Here is an 11,942-nt window from a genome sequence, read left to right on the forward strand (position 1 = left end):
ATTAAAACAAAATGCAGCCCTTGTGAGCAGAAGATATTCCTTCAGAAACATCTCACCAACTCCAAACTTTCAACTAGCAAAATTAAATTCAAACAAACCCTTGTTTAAAAAACAGGAAAATCGCAGAGCGGCCAGTCAGACAGGCAAAGAAAAAGGCAAGGGACAGGTGGCTCAGTGTTAGCACTACTTGCTTAATTACTGTTCCCAAAGTAGCCATTAGGGTGATGGAAATGAGCCCACAAAATGACTTAGCAAATAAGCCCACTGGACATAAATAAATCGATTTGCTTCCACCCGTTTTGAGAAGTTTTTTTTTTTTTTTTTCCTGTAAGGAGTAAATTCAGTCACACAGCGCACCGGATGCTATCTGGGGTAATACACCAGCATTGATCTTAAAGCTAATAAAATGCAAACCCAATGTGTGATGGTTACTAAGCATTGTCAGTTGTCTGTATTTGGAGTCTAACCCCTCCACCTTCTCCATCTGCTCCTGTAACACATGACCTGTGTTTGCTAAGGTCTCGTAAAAGCTGAAATAAGTGAATCTGTGTGTCGCCGCCTCCGCATTGGCTCCTGTCAATCACTGTAACCTCTTCAACATCAGGTCCACCTTTAAGTTAAACTATCTTCCAGCTTTTCTGCACCTGTGTCACAGTATTCACTGAGGACTCATGTCAAGTCTGCTTCTGACCCTCTGATTTTATCAACCTACAATTGTGCAACTCCCACATTCTGTCGACCGCGAGCGCTTCGTTCTCTTCCAGCATTTTTCAACCAATTAAGTCACAGATTTTTCAAATTAAGTCAAATTATTGTCATTGCAACACTGTCATTTCTTTCATTCCTCCATGACAGCATATTATGTTCCGACGCAGATATTAGATAAGATTTACATTCATTTGAAGTCACTAGCTAGGCTGTTTATGCAATTCGAATCACTAGTACGCTTAAAAATAAGCAATTTGTCTCTGCACACTGAACTTAAAACTGATATATGATATCACACAATCTCAGAACGTATTTCATGTTTAACTTATAGGTGTAGAGATACATTATTGATGAGTGTAGAAGACTGCAGACTAGGATATTTAGTGCAAAATCTCACAAAATGATAAAGGGATTAGGCATATCGTGATAACTGTTTTCAAGGTTTACCGCGGTTTGGAAATATCAAGGTTTCAAAACCATCAAAATGTTCTGCTATACCGTTCCGAAGGCATGTGTAAGGTTTTTTATTGCTTTTTTGTTTTGTTTTTTGGACAACAGTGTCTCCAGCAGAAAAAGTATCCAAAAAAACATTTTAAATTGTAAAGAAATCTGTGTTTTTGAAACTAATGAAGACAGCAGAAGTCAATGATTGATTTGAATTATTTAGCCAGAGATGTTTAATGTTCCAAAATATTTAAAATGTTTCTCAAAGATAAACATATTGTGTTCAAAGGGGAAAAAGTTTTTGTTTTAAAAATATATATTTTAGAGCTGTAATCACAATACCGTAAAACCATGATATTTTTATTCAATGATTTATGCTAAGCAAAGCTAAACAGATTTAAAACAGTAAATTGTAACTTTTAATTCTTGGTGCCATGTAAGATGATAAAACTGGAGTCTTACACTTAAGGGTTAACTTAAAAAATGGGTGCAACTGCAGAAAACAACTCCATAATCATTTAAAAAATAAATGCCTAAAAATAAAAGCAGCATAAAAGTAAATTCTAGTAAGTTAAAAATATAGAAAAAGGCCCACTGTCCCTTCTTTTAACTTTATCATTTGTATTTCTTTAATGTGTTCAGTATACAGGTTATATTTTATGTTAGTAATTACTTTGAGAACTACATTCTACTGTGGAACAGTAAAATATTTCTGCCATAACTACTTCAAGGCAAGACAAGTTTATTTAAATAGAACATTTCACACACGATGGTAATTCAAGGTGCTTTACATACACAATAATCATAGGAAATAAAAACAACAAAGAATTAAAATGATTCAAAACAAATTAAAATTGTTAAAACTAACTTTACTTTCAAAGAGTTGTTATGAAACTACAAAACCACTATACATCCACATGCAAAATCATGCAGTCTTCTGCACTTTAATATTCACAGGAACTATTGTCCATATCATATATTATTAAGCATACAGCCTACTTAAAATTTATTCATCCAAAAATGTGCCAAATTCCCTGACACACCGAATCATAGCCTAATATCCTTTTATATGGCTGGATTATGTGTTTCCAATCATAATTTCCACATCAATTAAATAACAACCCTTATAAGCATTTGTTTTTAAAATGAGGTAATCCAACCAAAAAATAATAATATTTCCCGTGCTCATTTGGCCACAATTTGTCATCTTAAATATATCATAATTTATTTGTGACCAGGAACCACAAAACTACAGGCACACACATGTACACTCCAACACTTAAGCCTGAAAAAACAAACTGACGGCCAACATTTGCATCCCTAATTAGACATAGCTAATCAATAATAAAAAAGACAAACATCCTGCCAATCTTCTCAGGTTAGAACAACAAAACTGAGAAGATTTCCAAGGAAGAGATAACTTCTATCACATTGTCTTTTAGGAATCGGTTATTGAAAAACCCATATTGACTGACCACTAATCTAAATTTAGATTGACATGTGTTCCTCTCATTGATTGTGGATGTTCCTATCTTAAATGAAACTTAATCAGATCACCAAATATTCAAGATAATATTCCCATAAAGTCAGATAAGTCCAATGTTCTTTCTTTTCTTGAGGTTTGTTGTTAATAAAGCTTCTAATTAGCAAAAAAACATGGCAGATATGTCAGGCTACAGAAGTATATGCTGATGCAGATGTCATATGGTTTAGTTTGGGCCAACTTTTATATGTACCTGATTGCATACTATAGCTTAAGAGGTGTTTGTGGTACCCCAGGCCACATGCTGGATTCGCTTCAGACACAATGCCTTATTCGCAGCTGTAAAGATGGCAAGCCAGACTCCAATGCAATTAACCTAGCACCATTCAAAAGCATGCTTATGAATGATTGTAAGGCTTTGTATTCATTCAGACAGAGCTTGTGTAATCAGACCCTTAACCATGTAATCAGCAGTCCAGTAGAGAAAACATAATGACCCATTTATAGCTAATGTGGAATGTCAAAGCTCCGAAATATCAGAGAAAAAGGCATGAAGTCAGATGAGTCAATAAATACAACAACTCAAAGACCAGTCAGAAAGAGAGCAACTGTCTTGGGTGAAACCATCATTTATAGTCTGTCATATGGTCAGAATCAGTTTCTCATGAAATGCAGAAATGGATGTAAAAGGCATTTTTGTTGTTTAATCCTTAAACTGAAATATTTTCGTGTCAAGACCAAACTATAAAGTGTTCCTTTAGCTTATAAAGTAGAGCATGGCATGGTTATGCTTTATTTTAAGGTACAATTATTACTTTAAACAAACCTTTATGACTTATTTCAGCTCAATAAACTCATAACCTGCAGTTATAAGGCTGGGCTGATAAACAATATTGTATCGAATGGCTAGTGTTTGGCAAGCTACTTAAAAAATGCAGTGAGCTAAGCTATTAGCTACTCTACTTAAAATGTAGCTTAACTACACTGAAAGCTACCCTTTTGAAAGTGTAGCAAGCTGAGCTAAAAGCTACTTGGCAAAAGTTTAGCTAAAAAGCTTAGCTACATCTAAGCTATTTTTGCAATTTTATTTTCTTAATCGAAGCAACTTAAATCCAAGCCAATCAGATCTTTATGGTCAATAAAACTGTCAATGTAACATATGAGGCATACTTGTTCAGTTCAAATATTTACTTTAAATAATATGCTGTACCAAACAGAAACAAATTATAGTATATAACAGCAAAAACAAAAAATCCCATCAAAAATTTTTTAGGCATAAGCATTATATTGTGTGTATATATATATATATATATATATATATATATATATATATATATATATATATATATATATATATATATATATATATATTTACAACTCTTCATATTACACTACAAAATGTAGTATCAATAGTAACTATCATGAACTATCCATATACTTTAGTCTTTATTACTGTAAACTATAAATCCTCTCTCTCAGTCATCTTTCTATAAGAAGCAAGTTTCTCATGTTTGCCTAATTGGTTGACGACATCACTGACCAGGGGTGCGTTTCCCAAAACCATCGTTAGCCAACTAAGGTCGCAATATCCATCATTACAAACATAGTTTGTTAATTAGCCGTTTCCCAAATCCGTCGCTGCAGCGAACATTCGCAAACTGCGTCACAAGCTTGAGCACTCACAACTACACCTCTGGAGCTGTAGTTAGAAACATAGTTCATGGCTGTGTTCTGTTCCCACTTGTCCCCCCAATGCCCTATTCATTTAAAACATTCTAACATTCAAAGTTGGAATTATTAAAAATAAAAAAGTCATCTCTATTAGGTGTAATTTGCTTTCAAACTATTATTATAGTTCAGTTATAGTGGGTTATTTATAAAATATATCTGTACTGTATATGACATAGGCCTGCTGGTTAGAGCGTTCTCCTGTGATTTACAAGTATCAAATTGTAAAAGTAGATTTTTAAAAAATAAATAAATAACAATATCCTATTTAATAATAATAATTATTATTATTATAAATATTATTAATATTATTATCATTAATATTATTATTAAAGTATTGTTTTTTTCATTTCTAATACATAATAATTATTAAATTTAATTTCTTAATAAATAGTCTCATTATTTATTTATATGATTTATACATGATATTAGAATGCGTGTTAGCTTTTGTAAGTTATTTTATAGTTTAGAATAGGATATATATAGGTTATATTCTCAATATTATTTGTAAAGAAAACATAGGCCCTACATGTGCCATTTACATATATTTCAATTAATATGGAAAGCGAGTGCATGTTTTTACCAAATCTATTATTGGATTTTATTTTAAATGCATGATTGTGTAAAACAACATAATTTGCACAAATAAATGATGGGGTTTTTCTCTAAAGAAGTTGTTACTCCACCCAGTTTAGAGCGTCATTATGGGCATTTTTAGTTATAACTAACATGGTTCAAGCAATGAATCTGCAACAGAAACACTATGCGTTTTGGGAACCACTTGTCACTACATCATTCTTTTCCCAAACGATGCATTGTACTATGATAGTTCAGCTGCAATTTATGTTGTTGTTCAGGTTTATTGTCGACCCCCGTAAAACAGGAAGAAAAACAAAATCGTCATTCTTGCCATCATATGGATTTACTTTCATCAGTTAGACACCGGCATCATAGCTCCGTGATTGTTGGTGCTGTCACTTATTGATCCGCAATCGGTAAATGTAGCTCGTGTGGACGCTACTGCGCTTAAAAATAGCTTCACTACACAAGTTATTTGGTTTAGAAAGTAGCGAAGCTACCGCAACGCTACTGAGAAATGTAGTTAAGCTAGTAGTGTCACTTCTTGTCGCAACGCTACTGCCCAAAACTGCGAACCGCAATAAAATGTATGTCAAAAACAATGATACAGTAAGCTTCAGACTTTTTTTTTACTCTATATTAATCTAAGAGCCAATCACACACCATTAATGTGCAAAAATGGGAATCTAAAAATGTGTTGATATTAGAGATGTACCAAATTGTCAGCCACCAAAAATTCATGGCCAGAAAATATGCTGTACCATTTAATGGACCCTCTAATTTTTGTGGCTTCAGTCATTGTTGATGTACACTTTTAGCATTAGCAGCATTGACAGCTTATATCAAAATATATATCGTTATCGTTTAATGTGAAAAATTATTATCAAGATTGTATTTTTGCCATATCGCCCAACCCTACCTGCAGCTTATTATAGTTATTAAGGTAGTAGTTATGTTTAAGTATTAGGTAGGAGTGGGAATGTAGAATACATTCAAAAAATTAAAAGTTGTTCATAAGGTCAAATATGGGTTAAACTTCGAGTCAAATCTGGACTATCACAACAACTGGGATAATAAAAAAACTGTCATTTAAGTTTAACTGAAAAGGAACCCAACATCGGGTTTGTCCCTATTTGACCCAACATTGGATTAAAACCTAACATTGGTTAACTCAGCACTTTAAGAGTTTATCATCCAGAATATGTACTTTATAATACTCAAAAACAGCCAATATCTTAATAATAGGCAGACAATAAACCACAAGTTAATACTGAGGATTAGTATTTCAACTAAAGTTTTAGCAAAAAAAAATGGAATTTGAAAGTGTCTACCAAATGAGTAAAAAATACATCAGTGTGTAATGTGTGCCTCTTTACTCTTCATTTCAACCATTCTTCAAAATATCTTCCTTTGTGTTCAACAGAAGTCTGAAAAAGTAAATAATGACAACATTTACATTTTAGGGTTAACTTCCCCATTACGGGTGACAAAGGGGATAGAAATATCAACTCATATAATCTAAAACCAGAAATAAACCCATTTAAAAGTGTACATATTATATAAATGTCTCCTACCTGAAGCTGTCATTAGTTTACACAAACTACAATATCTTATTGGAGTTTGGAGTTCAGTGTGTCACAAATGTAAGGTATTAGCCTTTTTCTGTGATCAAACAGCTGAGGAATGACCTTCGTGACTTAAACTGACAAGAGGATTCATTTTTTTAAACAGAGGTTGAGAGGTCAAGAAACTTACAGCTGAAAAGGAAAAGTCAACACTAGCCTGACAACATGGAAAAGTTGAGAGAATCAAAGCGCTGTTTTTGTCCCCTATGATGACAGCTGTTAGCAACTATGCTAGCAAATAGCATTCATTGTTTGTGGCTGTAGTGTCAATCTAGCAACTGACTAAAGAATGAAAAGACCTTTTTTGGATACTAGATGGTCATACAGACAGTTGTTATTGCAGATATGAACGTTGTCTAGAATTCTCAATTCTGATTGGTCTGTCAACATGCTAAGGTATTTTCTTCCAAGATAACAACCTCTAAATAACGCAGGTCCATCTGGGAACTTCAAAATCATCTTAATTGTCAGTGAATACCATGAATAATATTTTAATGTTTTGTGGCAAGTACCTGTGTAATAAGCAGGATAAAGTACATCAAGCATGGTTATTTAAAGCCCTTCAGTCTTATAGACCAGCATTCTCATTTGAATCTGGCTGCCGATAAGCCTGTCAGGCTCTATTCTAAGAGAACAACCTCCTGGATGTACTTTATCTTTAACATGAAGCCTGACAGGCAGCTGTATACGAATAAAGGGCTTTATTCTGTGAAAAAACAACTTGCTGGATATACAATATCCCTTTTACTACAAAGTTATCTGCAGCAAAACTGATCTATTAGACACAAAAAAAATTTATTTGATCAATAATAATTTACTAGCGCTTTAATTAAACTAAAGCTTACAGAAAGCAAATGTGTTCTTTTAACAAAAGCCTGGATGCAGCCTACACTAATCTACTACTACTATCATTATTATTATTATTATTATTAATTTTATTCAGTGGCATGACGGCACCAAACAGTCAAGAATACTGGATTGACAGAGATGAGCATATAAATATATAAATATAATCACTAACAATCAAGATGATTCAAAATACCCAGATAAGCTTGTGTTAAAGTCCCTTTAAGGCAAGTCATTTCACTTTGTGTCCATCTTTGAAACACCTCTTTCGAAACACCTTTCGGACAGTATGCTCAGGCATTCTGTTTGATAGGGCCAACATCAATATCGCCAAAATTGCTTTCCAAGCTTACGATTACATTTCTTATTAGGAATCACCAATAAAATTAGACAACAACTGTATCTTTAGTTTTATTTCTAAATGTTCGAATATCACAAAATCTGCAAAAACTCACGTCTGGTCCGAGACCTTCCCCTGGAGAATCCTCAGTCTATAGCGACTATAGCTGTAAAGTACTAAAAGGCAGGGCTTCATTCGCAAAATGGACCGTTACACTATGCCCATTTAAAACGAGTATACGAGTGACACATCTTGTGTATTCTATAGTCTTTGACCAATCAGATTCAAGTATGCCAGATCAATTAACACAGATGTAAACACTTTTGTAATCATACCGATTAGGTTTGACTAAATTAAATTGTGCTAAAGTCATATAGCAATGAAACGATTATCCAGCACAACAATTATGTGTTTTATGCATTAATTTCTTAATGTACTTGAAGTAAAAATAATCATATTAACTTTACTACAACTAACCATCTTCATAGTTAATGTTTCATAGTTTTTTTTTTTTTTTGGAAAATGGTTATTATTTGTATAACCACAGTTTTGCTACAAATACCATGTTTAAGCTGTAGTTAATGTAGCAAACCGTGGTTAATGTGTGGTTACCATAATTTATCTGCAATAAACATGTGTTTTGGGGTTTTATTAAAAGCATGGTTCATTTATGTAAGGGTAATGGCTGTTAAAATATTAAAATGCCAAAGGCAAGGTGTAAAGTTAATCTGATTTGGTCAGCATTTATTAACTGCATAATAAGTGTCAAAAAGTATAAAAGCTGTGTGTCTCTGATATCGGCTACACACATATTCAGCAGAATCATTAATGTACTAAAGCACAAGATAATAGCTACATAAAGATGTGTCTGGAGATTTTTATGACTGATATCGCTACATTAAAAGGAAGGAAGTCTAGTAATGGCTAATTACACCCAAACAGCCATTGGAGAGGATGGTCTGGAAATATTAAACTTTGCCTTCCTGTAAATCCTTAAAATCTTTAAATCGCAATCATTGTTCCTTCTCTAATTTCCATCTGACAAATTCAGCAATTAGTGATGGTCACGATGTGCCTTTGCATATGTTGACACTCACACTGCGCTGTTTTATATTGGTACATGTTATGAAAATGATATCTCAGCTTATTAATTGGAAGAAACATTGGATATGTCTCCACAGTGGACTATTTAAACATTTATGTTAACTGACAAAACGTATTCATTTATGCATATTTAAGTTTGCAAGGCCTCTAATGGTAATATGTCATGTGAAGCTGTTTGCTGAGAGAGCTCGTGACTCTTCCCTAGGGACAAACACGCGGCTAATTGGTCCTTCCACTATTGAATAACAATAGGGAAAGTCTTGCAGTGAAAAAGAGTTTACATTTTTAGCTATATAAATGAAGTATAACATTTGTTAATGGTGATGACTTATATATTTTTGGTGGCCATAAAACTGTATGAAAATTACAGTGCCGCACTTCACATTACAAATAGTCCAGTATTTGTGATTTTATAATCATAATAAAGTTTAGGCTAAAGCATGCTAAAGTTGCAATTATACAAATCTTTGTGATATTAAATCACATTAAAGTTTAATAGCTATAGCCATATTTGTTTTCTTAGGCATTCAAAGTCTTTGTGATTTTGTGATGTAATTATGCTAACATTTTTAGTGGCTAAACCACATCACATACTAAAGTGATGATAGAAGTTTCTGCAAACTGATAATCATGCTAAAGTTTAGCAGCTAATCCAAATTCTAGCCCCGATAGCATTTAGCAAAGTGTGTTTAAAGAACATTTCATCAGGAAAATATCTGCTGTGTACAATCATCTAATAAACATTTTATGATCATTTAAAATCCTAAACATCCTAAAGACATAGTCTATAAGTTTAATTAGCATCTTGCAGACATACTGAAGATGAGCAAACGCTCAGCAAATCCATTGTGTTCCATATGTAAACACAAACACCAACACAAGATCTTTGTGGCGTATGTGTGCTATCACGGAAGGCATTAAAATAATTATTTGCAGTTTCATAATAATGCTGAAAAATTAAAATTTAGAAGCTAAATTATATCACATTATAATAATTCTTTACAAATTTAAAGTTACCGGCCAGCTAGTGAGTAATGTTGTAACTCACTAAAACGTTTTTACTAGATTTTAGCAATTATGAAAGTTAATTTTAGACCTGGTGCTTGCTTATGTTTATATAAGGTTGATTAATTAACTTTTTTATTTCCTTAAAATTATTTCATGAGTATATTTATTCATTATTTGTAATTCCAAACATGATAAATTATTCGTTTTTAAATCACATTACAATTAATCAATCCAGAACACTAAACTAAAATCTATTATTATTCCAAAACAAAAATAATGCAGCCTAATGGATAAACCATGCCACTAAACCGGACTGCTGACGCTTTTGAAAGGAGGGAAAAAATCACTGTGAGGTTACTTGGAAACGTCACGCAAGCAGATATCGAGTAATTCAGGTGATGCGGAGTCCAACGTAATATCTCCCCCAAGACACACACACACACACACACACACACCACACGCACACACACCTATCTATCTCCCCCTGCCGCTGTCTTTCTTCCTCACACTGCTTCACACACACACACACACATACTCACGCATGCACGCTCTCACACGCAAGCGCTACACACGAACACTCTCGCGCACGAGATCCAGCGGACGCTGACAATAATTCATGTTTTTCTATCCAGATGTGGACTTTGCCGAGCGTCCCTGTGCGCATTTGCATAGCTCAAAGTTAAATGCGCTTGAAAACTTCTCCAACTCTTTGCGTCATAGTGAAAGTTAATGACTGGCAATCACACAAACAGTGCGTGCATGAGCGCCGCGCGCTGTCGGCCGCGGACTGCAGCAGTAAATCCCCGCGCGCTCTCCGCGGCGACATCAGCCTGATAATATCCTCTCAGCGAACAATGAAGCGCACATTTTTGCCTAATCCCACCGCGACGAGTTGCACAAATCATCTCAAATCACAAGCGACTAAACATCAAACTGCAAACACATTCAAGACACCCTCTATTTAACGATATACAGCAATATTCACGAGCACAGCGTTTTAGTAACGCACAGGTGTGCAGCTGCTGGAAGAGCAAAAGTTCCGCGTCTATAACATAACGCATCATCAACTACAATACCACCTGTCGTTACATGCTGGAGGAGCAACTATCATAAACGTCATCGGCATCATAATTTTACTAGCAAATTATTCAAGAGAGTGTTAAGTTTGCACAGCCCACCAAAGCATTTAAATACATTTACGATTTGTATATTCTGACAATTGATTAAATCGCGTTGTACAGAGTCAAAGCGATATTACTTCCTGGGAAGCGCGAGCGCGTTTCCACAGGAAAATAAAGCTCAGATTTGCGAGAACGAGCCAATATTGCGCGGTCGCTTAATTACGAGTCGGATCCTTATTTAATTTGACATTAAAGCAGCACAAAAATACCTTTTGTCTAGACTCAGTGATCTGAAACCTGGGTCTCTGCGGTGCCAGTGAACGGTCTGCAGCAGCACGCCTGACAATGTACGGCACAATCATTCTCCCGTTCTCCCAGCCAACGAAATCGTTAGGAAGATGACATCCCAACTTTGAGCAGACTTCAACAAAGTATGATTCCCCCCTTTCCATGTATCTGCATATTTGCAAACACTGGCCCCTTTTTTATTCGCACCTACCAAGGCAGATCCGAGCGGAGGGGAGGGCTTCCACTGTCCGAGCGCCCCTTCTCCAAGCCTGTCGTTGAGATTGATGGCAAAAAGAAGGGAGAAAAAGCTTATTCTCGACTTCCAGAAATCATGGAGCCTTCGACCGAGCCGAGCGCGTGAGGAAGAGAATGGTGAATTATTGCTAAACGTACTTTCTGGGAAGCTGAGCGTGTGGGCTCACCAACCTTTCGATTCTCGCAATCCCACCTCTACATCCAGAAGAACATGCAAACACATTTCATAGATTTTTGGAGCTTCACGTAAAAACCGAACTGGACTTTCGGCGACGCTGAGGCGGAGAAAATACACAGATAAACAAAGACATCTCGCGTTTACGCGGCGCTTTTTTTCGCCGACGTTTTAAATGTCGGACCTTAAACTAAAGGGTGTTTCTCGATGTGCACGTGCTTTGTGAATGATTTGCGGG

The 11,942-nt window shown here is 35.0% G+C and overlaps 1 protein-coding gene across 7 annotated transcripts in view; it reads right to left on the reverse strand.

Moving 5' to 3' along the window:
• cxxc5a (CXXC finger protein 5a) overlaps nucleotides 1-11,728 on the reverse strand; it is a 51,241-nt gene extending 39,513 nt beyond the window's left edge. For 3 of the 7 annotated variants that reach the window (XR_015520414.1, XM_087301647.1, XM_087301644.1), the window contains exon 1: nucleotides 11,486-11,728. The gene's annotated coding sequence lies outside the window, so the exon portion shown is untranslated. Of the gene's footprint in view, nucleotides 1-11,255 lie in introns of all 7 variants that reach the window. The other 4 variants (XM_087301649.1, XM_087301646.1, XM_087301648.1 and 1 more) reach the window with 2 other exon arrangements.
• Between the last annotated feature and the right edge of the window lie 214 nt (nucleotides 11,729-11,942).

The sequence above is a fragment of the Danio rerio genome, chromosome 21 (genome assembly GCF_052040795.2).
Source record: "Danio rerio strain M-AB ecotype USA chromosome 21, GRCz13ab, whole genome shotgun sequence".
NCBI lineage: Eukaryota > Metazoa > Chordata > Actinopteri > Cypriniformes > Danionidae > Danio > Danio rerio.